Genomic DNA, 13,308 nt, shown 5'->3' on the forward strand with positions numbered 1-13,308 from the left:
TCTATCTTGTCTGTACCTGACATATTAGATTACTTACAGTGTGGAAACAGGCCCTTCGGCCCAAAAAGTGTACACCAACCCGCCGAAGCGCTACCCGTCTGGACCCATTCCCCTACATTTACCCCTCACCTAACACTATGGGTAATTTAGCATGGCCAATTCACCTAACCTGCACATTTTGGGACTGTGGGAGGAAACCCATGCAGACACGGGGAGAATGTGCAAACGCCACAGACAGTCAGTTGCCCGAGGCGGGAATTGAATGCTTCCTCCTTTTTCTTAACCAAACCTCAAATTCTCTTGTCATCCAGCATTCCCTACCTTAGCATTCGTCCTAATAAAAACAGTCTCTGGACTCTAGTTATCTCATTTTTGAAGACTTCCCATTTTTTAGCTGTCCCTTTATCTGCGAACATCCAATCAATTTTTGAAAGTTGATACCTAATACCATCAAAATTGGCCTTCCTCCAATTTAGGACTTCAGCTTTTAGACCCGGCCTGTCCTTTTCCATCACTATTTCAAAACTAACAGAATTGCGGTCAGTGGCTCCCAAAGTTCTCCCCCACTGACACTTCAGTCAATTGCCCAGCCTTATTTCCCAACAGTAGGTCAAGGTTTGCACCTTCTCTAGTAGGTACATCCACATATCGAATCAGAAAGTTTTCTTGTACACACTTAAATTCCTCTCCATTCAAGCCCTTAACACTATGGCAGCCCCAATATAGGATTAGAAAGTTAAAATCCCCTACCATTACCACCCTATTATTCTTATAGATAACTGAGATCTCCTTACAAATTTGGTTCTCAATTTCCCCCGACTATTGAGGGGTTGATAGTATAGTCCCAAAAAAGGTGATCATCCCTTTCTTATTTCTCAGTTCTGCCCAAATAGCTTCCCAGGATGCATTCCCAGAAATACCCTCCCCAAGTACAGCCATAATGCTATCCCTCAACAAAAACACCTCTCTCCCTCCTCATTTGGCCCCTTCTCTATCCTTCTTATAGCATTTGTATCCTGGAACATAAAGCTGACAGTCCTGCCCATCCCTGAGCCATGTTTCTGTAATTGCTATGTTATCCCAGTCCCATGCTCCTGACCATGCCCTGAGTTTATCTCCATGCCCTGTTAGGCCTCTTGCATTGAAGTAAATGCAGTTTAATTTATCAGTCCTACTTTGTTCTCTGCTTTGTTCCTGGCTGTTTGACTTGTTCCCTTTTCCAACTAACTGGTTCTCAGACTGATCTTTTTCCTCCCTATCTCCTTGGGTCCCAATCCCACCTTACTTAGCTTACTTGTGAGAAGCTCTAGCAAATCTCCCTGCCAGTACATTAGTCCCCTTCAAATTCAGGGGCAATCCATCCTTCTTATACAGGCCACTTCTCCCTCAGAAGAGATTCCAATGGTCCAAAAATGTGAACTCTTCTCCCCTGCACCAGCTCCTCAGCCACGCATTCAACTGTTCTATCCTCCTATTCCTACACTCACTAGCTCGTGGCACAGGGAGCAATCTAGATATTACTATCCTCAAGGACCTACTTTTTAGCTTTGTGCCTAATTTCATTCTCCCTTCAGAATCTCATCCTTTTCCCTTCCTATGTCAAGAGTTCCAATGTGTACAATGACCGCTTGCTGGTCCCACTCCTCTTTTTGACAATATTCTGCGCGCTCTCAGAAATATCCTTGATCCGGGCACCAGGGAGGCAACACGTCATTCTGATTTCTTGCTGTTGACTACAGAAACATCTGACTGGAGAGTCACCGATCACAATCGAACACTTCAAATCTGACATACTCCTCAATACATTAGAGCCAGTCTCAGTACCAGAAACTTGGCTGTTCATGCTACAGTCCAGAGAGTCCATCACCTCCTACATTTTCCAAAACAGCAGATTGTTTGAGATGGGGATAGCCACAGGAGACTCTTGCAATACCTGCCTCCCTCTCTGTTTCCTGGAGGTAACCCATCTACCTGGTGACTGCAGTTTTTCTCCCTTCCTGTATCTGTCATCTATTACAGCCCCAGCTCCTGTAATTTGCTCATTGCCTCTAAATGCTGCTCCAAGCGATCCATGCAATGTGATAGGATTCTCAACCAAACACACTTACTGCAGACATAATCATCAGTAACATGAAAACTCTCCCTAATCTCCCACATCCGATAGGAAGAGCACATCACTCTACTAAAGGCTGTCTTTGCACCTGAACAATCTACAGACCCAGAAAATAGCAGTCTTACTGCTCTTACAAACATTGCTCCAGGCTAACTTAGTTAGAATGTTTTATAGTTTTAAATTTTAATCAAGAGACAGATCGCAATAAAACATCAAAAAGAACCCACTCTACTCACTCTTGTAGAATTACAAAAGAAAATCAGCATGGTTACACTTCAAAACTATGTACTTATCTGTTCCCATGCTGTGAGCTCTCCCACACAGGTTCCTCTAAGGTCAGCTGGGAATTTCGTGTTGGTTAATTTTTCTTAGACCCACTCTGAAGTCCAGAAACACTTGCACTCAAACAGCAAAGCCAGTAGCTTGCAGATTCACTGCTTTGTCTGACAGCAATGTCAGTTTCTTTCTCGCTGTCTCTCACTGACCATATGGTCTCTGGTTTTAGACCATAAGACATAGGAGTGTAAGTAAGGCCATTCGGCCCATCGAGTCCACTCCGCCATTCAATCATGGCTGATGGGCATTTCAACTCCACTTACCCGCATTCTCCCCGGAGCCCTTAATTCCTTGTGACATCAAGAATTTATCAATCTCTGCCTTGAAGACATTTAGCGTCCCGGCCTCGACTGCACTCTGCGGCAATGAATTCCATCAACCCACCACTCTCTGGCTGAAGAAATGTCTCCGCATTTCTGTTCTGAATTTACCCCCTCTAATTCTAAGGCTGTGACCACAGGTCCTAGTCTCCTCGCCAAACGGAAACAATTTCCTAGCGTCCACCCTTTCCAAGCCATGTATTACCTTGCAAGTTTCTATTAAATCTCCCTTTAATCTTCTAAACTCCAATGAATACAATCCCAGGATCCTCAGCCGTTCCTCGTATGTCAGACCTACCATTCCTGGGATCATCCGTGATAATCTCATTCCAGAGACCATCCGTGTGAATCTTTGTCTCTTCCTCTTTTTGAAAGTGCCACTGTTGGGATCTTTCTTTCCCCAAAATCCCAAAACAATGCAACAGCTTATAAAAATAGTAACTACCGCTCCTGCAACTTGGGGAAATCAACTTCAACACCTGAAATACTTCAAAAAAAAAAAAAGGAGCAGCTCTTACAGCCACACGCTTTTCCCAATTTCCATCTTGGATTACCCAGAATCATGTTTTAGGCCCAAGAGACAATGCTAAATCTGGATTAGATCTGCTTTTGCACTGTAGCCGTTTAGAATCTTTTTCTATCCTTTGACTAAACAACCCATTGTAATTTTAAGACCTTCACTGTTTTTGTTACTCAGAAATCAGTCTTCACGATCCTGTCTAAATGCCCAAGTTATCCAGATCCCAAATAAGTTACCACCCCGTTGAAATTTTTTAAGCACGTTGTTTTGTTTTAGATTTCCAGCATCTGCGGTTCTTTACCTGGTATCAGTTTTCTACCTGGTATCAGTGGATTGCCTTATAAGGAAAGGTTAGACAGTCAAGGCCTGTATCCTGTGGAGATCAGAAGAGTCAGAAATGACTTAATTGAAACATAAAAAATCCTGGGGGAACTTGACAGTGTAGATAACGGAAAGAATGTTTCCTCTTGTGGGAGAATCTAGAACTAGGGGTCACTGTTTAAAAACAAGGAGTCTCACATTTGAGACAGATGAGGCAACTTTTTTTACCTCTCTCAAAGGGTTGCGTGTCTGGAATTCATTCCTCAACAGGCAGTGGATGCAGAATCTTTAAATATTTTTGAGAGAGAGTTAGATCGATCCTTGATGACCATGGAAATTAAAGATTATGGGGATACGCAGGAATGTAAAGTTGAGGTTAAAATAAGATCAGACCAGATCTTACTGAATGGCGGGCAGGCTTGAAGGGCTAAGTAGTCTACTCTTGTTCCTTGTTCAGATATTCTTAAGTAACGGAAAATACCACCGGATTCATTCTTACAGCAGAACCTGGTCTCGTTGTATTATATGCCTACTTTGTGCGTATCTGTACTGTACAATAATTGTGATTTGAAACTCTAATACATGAGAGGATGTTTAAAATAGCACAAAATAAACATGGAAACTTTCATCTGGATTTTATCCAGGGCTATTTAAACACAGCCCTGTCTGAACTTCAGCATGGATGCTCTGTCTGTGTTACAGATATTGCAATAACAAACAAGGATCATTTTACACTTCGAGAATTCCTTGACATTGGAATGTAACAGACAAAGTAAAAACAATTACTTTTTCTTCAATTATTTTATGCACCATCCAAGTTGTGTGACAGGAGATACATGTTCAATGCTCTGACAAATGTTGACAGCCAGGCTTCACTGGCACATTCTGTTCACTGCTGACACTTCCTATGCCGTCTCAAACCAAAGTGGATTTGACAAGGTAACTGAGCTACCTTGAGTAAATCCAACCACAGCAAATTCAATCACATTCGGAAAAGATGGAAAGAAAGAGGGAGGAAATAAAACAATGAATCACACTCCTGAATAGACTGAGGTGCTGGAATTGTTTGTTAGTCCTAATTCACTCTTCAGTCAGGAGCATAAACTGGTATCAGCCACACAGGAATCACCTTTAATCATTCCAGAGGTCAAACTAACCTTGGCAGTTCCTGACACAGACTATTATTGTACTTCTATTCTGACAGGAACAGTGTGTATTAGCTCAGCCTGTCTCAATGGCTCTAAAAAGGTGTATTTCCTTAAGGAGGAATTCTATCCATGGTGAACTGAACCCAAATGGGGAATCATAGTTTCGTTACAGCACAAGATGTTGCTATTCAATAAGTTGTGCCTGTGCCAAATACAAAACCTACAAGCATATCTATTATTCTCAGTGAAACTAGGCCTAAATTGACTACTATTAATTATCCCAAAATATGATGTACAACCCCAAAGTGACACCAGCATATAATGAATAGACAAAGTACATAAAAAAAACTGACTAAAGATATGAAACTACAACGTGCATATAGACAACTCCTGCTAACTTTCCTCCCAGCCACTCGCCAAACTGACTTGGAAATATACTGCCGTTCCTTCAGTGTCGCTGGGTCAGAATTCTGGAATGCTCTCCCTAACAGCACTGTCTGTCTACCCATCCAAAGAACTGCAACAGTTCAGAAAAGCAGCTCAGCACTATCATCTCAAATGCAATTCCAGACAGGCAATAAACACTGATCCAGCCAATAATGCTCGCATCTTGTTCATTTTTTAAAAAATCCTTTAACTTTAAAATCAGTATCTAGTGGTGCAAGGAAACATAATCAAACAAAAACATATGCTGAAGGGTGACCTTACAGAGTTTCATAAAATTATGAAGGGCATGGATAGGGTGAACAGTCAAGGTCTTTTCCCCAGAGGAGAGAAATCCAAAACTGGACAGCATAAGTTTAAGATGAGATGGAAAAGATTTAAAAAGGATCTAAGGGGCAACTTTTTCATGCTGAGGGTGGTGCGTGTATGGAATGAGCTGCCAAAGGAAGTGGTGGAGGTTGGTACAATTACAACATTTAACTGTTTTAACTGTGTACAGTTCTAGTCGCCACATTACCAAAAGGATGTGGACGCTTTGGAGAGGGTGCAGAGAAGGTTTACGAGGATGTTGCCTGGTACGGTAGGTGCTAGCTATGAAGAAAGTTTGAGGTTAGGTTTAGGTACATGAATAGGAAGGGTTGAGAGATTGTATGGGCCAAATGCTGGCAAATGGGACTAGATTAATTTAGGCTATCTGGTTGGCATGGACAAGTTGGACTAAAGGATTTGTTTCCATGCTGTACATTTCTATGACTCTTAAAAACATAATGAGAAATAAAAGATGTCACTCAGAACAAAAAAAACGGCAAATATTCAAGAAGGAAAAGAGAGAGAAAGACTCTGGGTTCAGGAAGGGAGATGCCAAGCTTGGGATTGATTTCTTGGCTGCTATCAATTAAACAAAGGGGGAGAAAAGCACAGAAACTCAGTGGTTAACACTGCAGCCTCACAGCACCAGGGTCCCAGGTTCGATTCCACCCTTGGGCGACTGGCTGTGTGGAGTTTGCACATTCTCCACGTGTCTGTGTGGGTTTCTTCCAGGTTATCTGGTTTCCTCCCACACTCCAAAGATGTACAGGTCAGGTGAATTGGCCTAGCTAAAATTGCCCATAGTATTAAGTGCATTAGTCACAGGGAAATGGGACTGGATGGGTTACTCTTTGGAGGGTCAGTGTGGACGTTTTGGGCCAAAGGGCCTGTTTCTACACTGTAGGGAATCTAATCTAACATGGACACCAACTGCTTTAATATAGCACTAATTGGTAAACTCATTTCGTAATGTTTAACTGTGTACAGTTCTGGTCGCCACATTACCAAAAGGATGTGGACGCTTTGGAGAGGGTGCAGCAAAGGTTTACGAGGATGTTGCCTGGTATGGAAGGTGCTAGCTATGAAGAAAGGTTGAGGTTAGGTTAGGTTTGTTTCCATTAGAAAAAAGGAGATTGAGGGAGGACCTGATTGGAGGTTTACAAAATCATGAAAGATATAGACAGAGTGGATTGAGATAAGCTTTCTCCCAGGGTGAAGGATTAAATAACAAGAGGTCATGCTTTCAAGGTGAGAGGTGGAAAGTTTAAAGAGGATACACACTGCAAGTACTTCACACAGAGGGTGGTGGGCGTTTGGAATGTGTTGCCAGCAGAAGTGGTAGAGGCAAGCACGGTAGATTCGTTTAAGATGCGTCTGGACAGATGCATGAGTAGGTGGGGAACAGAGGGATACAGATGCTTAGGAATTGAGCGACAAGTTTAGACACTACATTTGGATTGGCTCAGGTTTGGGGGCCGAAGGGCCTGTTCCTGGGCTGCAAATTTTCTTTGTTCTTTGTTCTCTTAGGATATGGATGCCACTGGTGGGACCCAGAAAGCCTTTGGTTGAGTGCAAAATCAAGGCTGACATTTTGGCTGCAGTAAAGACATTAAACATAAATTTAGACTGCACGCTCAAATTCCAATGGCCACACTTTCAACTATGGGTGAAGAATTAATCTCAATTTCCAAGCCAAAGCTTAATCCTCAATCAACACTGAACATATTTTTGCATCATCGTTTGCCCCAGGTGAGGTCCTGGAAGACTGGAGGATAGCGAACGTTGTGCTTATAAGAAGGGCTGCAAAGAAAGCCTGGAAGCTATAGACCAGTAAGCTTAACATCTGTGGTGGGCAAGTTACTTGAGAAGATTCTGCGAGAAAAGATATACATGCATTTGCAAAGACATGACTTGATTAGGAGTAGTCAGCATGGCTTTGAGAGTAGGAGATCATGTCTCACAAATATGTTAAGAGTTCTTTGAAGAAGTGACTAGGAAGGTTGATGAGGGCAGGGTGATAGATGTAGTATACATGGATTTCAGTGAGGCCTTTGATAAGATTCCACAGGTTTGGCTGCTCTGAAAGGTTAGATCGCATGGAATCCAGGGCGAGCTGGCTAATTAGATGCAAAATTGGTTTGATGGTAGGAAGCAGAGGGTAACAGTGGAAGGATGTTGAGAGTGTGGCAGCATCTGTGGAGCAGGCGAATCGATGTTTCAGGCATAAGCCCTTCATCTAGCTCAGTCCTGATGAAGGGCTTTTGCCCAAACCTCTATTCTCCTGCTCCTCAGATGCTGTCTGACATGCTGGACTTTTCCAGCACCACACTCGCGACTCTGATCTCCAGCATCTGCAGTCCGCACTTTCTCCTAATAGTGGAAAGATGCTTATTGGACTGGAGGCCTGTGACTAATGGTGTGTCTCAGGGGTCAGTGCTGTGGCCATTTGTATTTGTTATCTGTATCAATGATTTGGATGAGTGTACACAAGGCATAATTGGTAAGTTTGCTGATGACACGAAAATAGGTGGTATCGTGGACAGAGAGGAAGGTTATCAGAAATTGCAGCAGGACCTTGATCAGCTGGGGAAGTGGGCTGAGAAATGGCAAATGAAGTTTAATATAGATAAGTGTGAGCTCTTGCATTTTGGAAAGTCAAATCAATGTAGGAGTTCCGTAGTGAATGGGAGTGTAGTGGAACAGAGGGATCTTGGGAGTCTAAGTTGGCAGCTCTCTCAAAGTGGAGTCACAGGTAGACAGGGCAGTGAAGGCAGTTTTTGGCACACTGGCCTTCATCAGTCAGTGCACTGAGTGTAGATGTTCGGAGGTTATGTTGCAGTTATACAGGAGGTTGGTGAGGCTGCACTTGGAGAATTGGTTTTGGTCACCTTGTTATAGGAAGGATGTTATTAAACTGGAAAAAGGGCAGAAGAAATTTACAAAACTATTGCCTGGACTCAATGGTTTGAGTTATAGGGAGAGGTTGGACAAGCTAGGAATTTTTAAAATTTACAGCATAGGAGACTAAAGTGGGACCTTATAGAGGTGTATAAGATTATGAGAGGCGTGGATAGGGTAAATGTACTCAGTCTTTTTTCCAGGCTTGGGGAATCAAGGACGACAGAACATCAGTTTCAGGTTAGAGGGAAAAGAATAAAAGGGAACCTGAGGGGCAACAGTTTTACAGAGGGTGGTACACATATGGAATGAGCTGCCAGTGGAATTGGTCGAGATGGGTACATTAACAACATTTAACATGCATTTGGATAAATACATGGATAGGATAGGAAAGGATGAGAAGGATATAGACCAAATGCAGGGAAATGGGGTTAGTGTGGACAGACATTTTGTTCAGCATGGTCTGGGCGAAAGGACCTGTCTCTGTGCTGTTGGAGTCTGTGACGAAAAATGTCTTCCAGCCCATTGTGTTGACACTGGTCATCAAGCATTGACATATTCTAATCTCATTTTCACTTGGCCTGTCATTGTGATAGATGATGTGGTCATTATTATATTGCAGTTTGTGTGTGGCTGTTCTGTGCAAATTTGCTGTCGTGGTTTCTGCATTAAAACAGTGACTCCACTTCATATACAATTAATTGGGTATGAAGTGCTTTGGGATAACCTGAAGCTGTGAAAGGCACTATGGTGAGGCTTTCATTTCCCCTTGCTGAACCACTGCAATATTCTTGCAACAATGTTATTCAGCTGAGTGGTTATAAAGCCAGCTAACAGTTCATGTAGGGCTGGAAATCATACACAAGCCCAACCAGAGGAGGTTATTAGTGAACCACTTAGATGCTTATGTTAATCCAATAGCTCTTCGGTCACTTATAAGATGCCAGCTTTTTTTTCCCCTACATCTTTTTCAAAAGCAAATTCAAATTCCTAAAACTAACTTACTGAGATTTGGATTTGCCACCTAGCCTCTGGATGACTGGCCAATAACACAAAAATAAAGTCATGTTTATTTGCTTCAATTTGATAAACAGAACTTAGTCTTTTTAAAAAAATATTTTTGCCATCCACAATAACTGCAATATCCGTACAGCATCTAGTTTTAACAAAACACGAATCCTAATGGTAAACAAGTTCAGCTGCAGTTTAAAACTCAGCTACCACAAGAATCTAAAGTATCCTAGAATTAATAACAGACCAAGTGAGATGTTTAACACATTGAGAAACGTAAATGCAAGTGACAAAATGGAGTCTATAAAGGGCAATTATTTTGTTAATTAACAATCTCATTATTTAATTGAACATTTCAACAATTCTTACTATAATTCACAACTTCAGAATAAAGTTTGTTACAACAATGTATACAGTTCCATCAAGACTTTTATACTTGAGGCTTTGTTATACTTTTCATTATCTCAACAGAAAAATCAGAACCAAGGGTTGGTACAGCTCTGCCAGCAATTAGAACCTGACTTAATCTATGAGTGTTAAGAAAAATGGATCTGCCATCATAGCATTAAGATTTCCACTGAGAATAGTACAGAGTACAGATCCACTCCCCAGCTGCACAGAATGCAGGTGCACGTCAATCTCTTTGGGTGATAACGCACACAGGAAAAACTTACCACAGTATAAAACTACACAGTTATTTTTAAAAATATTTAACAGAATCAGGGGCAGCTGGCTAATTACTTTATTCAAAAAAGCAATGTCTAACATTTCAAAGTTCTATCTCTGTTTTCTAACATGCATTACACAATTAACACAGCATGTCATCCTCTTCACTTTCAAACAAAAATACCTACATTTGACAATGACTTGTCAGATTTAGTACATGACTTCTCCACAGAATAAGCACAAATTAAAGTTGTGAACCAGTGCCACTTGTAGCCTGTTTAAAATTACTATTGTTTCATTTCAAATTGTAAGACACTGGGATCTAACAGTTGACTACAGATGTCTCCACACTCGAGCCAGGTTCCACCATGTTTGGTAGTAAATTATGTCCCAAAGTTTCTGTACAATGATTTTGCTACTGGGTAAGTAAAGCTAGAAACCAGAATATCAAAATTGTGACTATCTGACCCCTACCACGGCCTCATGTCCCTATTTTTCTTGGCACATCTGGCCTTCTGGACACTCCCTCCCTCCTTCAGCAGCTTTTCAAGCACTTCTGCCTCAAGACTTGATGTCTGCTCCATTTCCCGATCTTTCCCACAATATAACCCGTTGTCGAGTGTTTATCATATTAACATTTTATAGAAATGAAAGACATGAGGTAATTATCCCAGATGGTGGAGGAAATAAGAGGGTACAGTATACAGATAAACATCAACACACAACATTCAACCCTTTATTCCAAGTTGTATATCTCAGCTCCCAAGCCACAAGGAAATTCGAGGTGGATTCAGTGTCTTGTCACCAGAATGACAGAATATTTCAGATACACTGTGCAGCTTCTAACAGTTAATATCACTGACAGAAGTCCAGAAAGCAGGGCCAGCCCTTGACATAACTTGTCAGAGGGACAGAGCAAGATGTTTGCTCGGTCTATAAAAAAGGACACACTGCTCGCACCAGGTTACTAAACAATAATTTAATTGAGTGCAAAAACAGAAATTGCTGGAAAATCTCAGCAGGTCTGGCAACATCTGTGGAGAGAAATTAGAGCTAACGTTTCAGTTCCAGTAGTCCTTCTTCAGACCTCAGTTTTGCCTCACTCAACATTCCCAGGACGAGTCACAATCTGGTACTTGATAAAGCTTTTCAACCATCGCATACATTTCCGAAAAATTAGAACAGATTTTGCTTTTCCTAACAAAAGCAGAACTGAAGGGCCACTGAACCAGAAATGTTAACTCTGCTTTCTCTCCACAGAAGCTGCCCAATCTGCCGAGAGTTTTCAGCATTTTCTGTTTTTGTTTCTGACTTCCAGAATCCACAGTACTTTTGGTTTTTGTTTGTTTTTCCTAACCCTGGTTGAGTGGAGGTGGCTATGTGGAACAAAATGGAGTACATTACTGTCTATGAAAACCTCTCAGCAATATAGATATAACTTTGGCTGTGGCGTCCACAAATACATTTTCATTTAAAATTACATTGCAACAATCCCTAAACAAAATTAATTGGGTCATCTATAAAGGTTTAACAAAATGAGACGGCTCACTTGGGGGCAAAAGTGCTACCTGATAACTTTGGATCACGTGAAGCTTAGAATTTATTTATTTACATATCTTCAATTGTTACAAATTAAAGGTTTATGGCAATTTATCAATTATGTGGGGACAATTTAAAAATCCATAATTTCACCATTCATAACCTGAAAATAGATATCATACATTAGTTTATATCAGGAGAAAGTGAGGACTGCAGATGCTGGAGCTCAGAGTCAAGAGTGCAGTGTTGGAAAAGCACAGCAGGTCAGGCAGCATCCAAAGACTGATGAAGGACTTGTGCCCAAAACGTCGATTCTCCTGCTCCTTGGATGCTGCCTGACCTGTTGTGCTTTTCCAGCACGACACATTAGTTTATATTACTCACTGCTGAAAATTGCATTTTTAACAAAATAACATGCACAAATTAAAATGCATGCATATTACTCGTACAAATCCATTTATCAATGGCACCTCATTCATTTGCAATAGAAAAACTGCAAGACAAATTCTGACTTCTCCAGAAATGTTTAGATGAGGGATTTCTACAGCATTCCCAACACAAACTCTCTGATCAGAATTAAACAGATAAAACAGAAGCATATACTTGTCCTTCTACACGTCTAATTCTACCTTCTAATCCCAATAGTCAACCCAACCACTAAGCAAACAATCTAGCCAAACCAAACTATCTTGTTAATTAGGTCGCCACATTAACAGGATTTTTTTCTTGCATTAAGTCTTTTAATTATTCCCTAAAAACGCAAGGTCCCTTGGACCATGTAAGGAAATACTTAGCTGCAAACCACTGCACTGGAAGAATCACAAGTATAACTGGGATTTGCTCTTACTCAGAGTCATACATCATAGAAACAGGCCCTTTGACCCACCCCGAGGCAAATAAACCTGCGAATGGGAGTAATAAGCTGATTGGGACAAAGCGTCCTGGGGCTTTGAGAGGGCTCAATTTATGATATTTTTGTTTGGTCTTTTCACACAGTGACAGGCTGATCTAATTAGTTGATTGATCTGACATAGTCACATCAGTATTGATCATTATTATTCAGGTTAACATTGACCAGCAGAATATGCAGGTCACTACTGATCGGGGACATTCGGGTCGATGTTGATCAGGGACATGTTACAGAAAGCACAAGAATCATTCACTCGGTGATGTTGCAAATATTGAAATGATTAATATTCTGGCACTCGCTGTTTCCGAGAATGTCTGCACTCAAACTGCAGCTTCCGCCCACCAATGAAACTAAACAGCTAAAAACAGCCGGAACCCAGGGCTGGGGCCCGAGACTATGAGGCCGAGGGCCGGGGACCGAGCCTGCTCTGGAGCAGCGGCACGGAGTCTCTATCATAGGCCAGGTAGATACCTCTGTGGGCGTCAGGGCCCAAATCCCGGTATACGTTCAGAAAGGGGAAAGAAGAGAGCAAAAAGAGTGAAGCCACCTACCTGCCGTTTGTCACCAACTGCACTCCCGCTGCAGCCCGCACCCGCAGTTCAACAGCAAAAATCAGAGCGAGACTGCGAATGAGGTGGGCGGGGTCAGGAGAGAGGGGAGGGGCGGGGATAAATGTGGGGCGTGACAGAGGCGGAGCGTCGCCAGGAGGGTTGACGACGTTTGCGTGATAGGTCGATGACGTAAGAAACGGGTGGTGCCGAAATGTTAGGGCG

At 41.9% G+C, this 13,308-nt stretch overlaps 1 protein-coding gene across 4 annotated transcripts in view; it reads right to left on the reverse strand.

The window, feature by feature from the left end:
• The window catches only part of b3gnt2b (UDP-GlcNAc:betaGal beta-1,3-N-acetylglucosaminyltransferase 2b), a 53,317-nt gene extending 40,095 nt beyond the window's left edge, over positions 1-13,222 (reverse strand). For 3 of the 4 annotated variants that reach the window (XM_043704235.2, XM_043704236.2, XM_087991715.1), the window contains exon 1: positions 13,087-13,222. The gene's annotated coding sequence lies outside the window, so the exon portion shown is untranslated. The remainder of the gene's footprint in view (positions 1-13,086) is intronic. The other variant, XM_043704237.2, reaches the window with a different exon arrangement.
• Positions 13,223-13,308: the final 86 nt, after the last annotated feature.

The sequence above is a fragment of the Chiloscyllium plagiosum genome, unplaced genomic scaffold (assembly GCF_037043375.1).
Source record: "Chiloscyllium plagiosum isolate Xiang-an unplaced genomic scaffold, Cpla_swu_hap1 HiC_scaffold_10, whole genome shotgun sequence".
NCBI lineage: Eukaryota > Metazoa > Chordata > Chondrichthyes > Orectolobiformes > Hemiscylliidae > Chiloscyllium > Chiloscyllium plagiosum.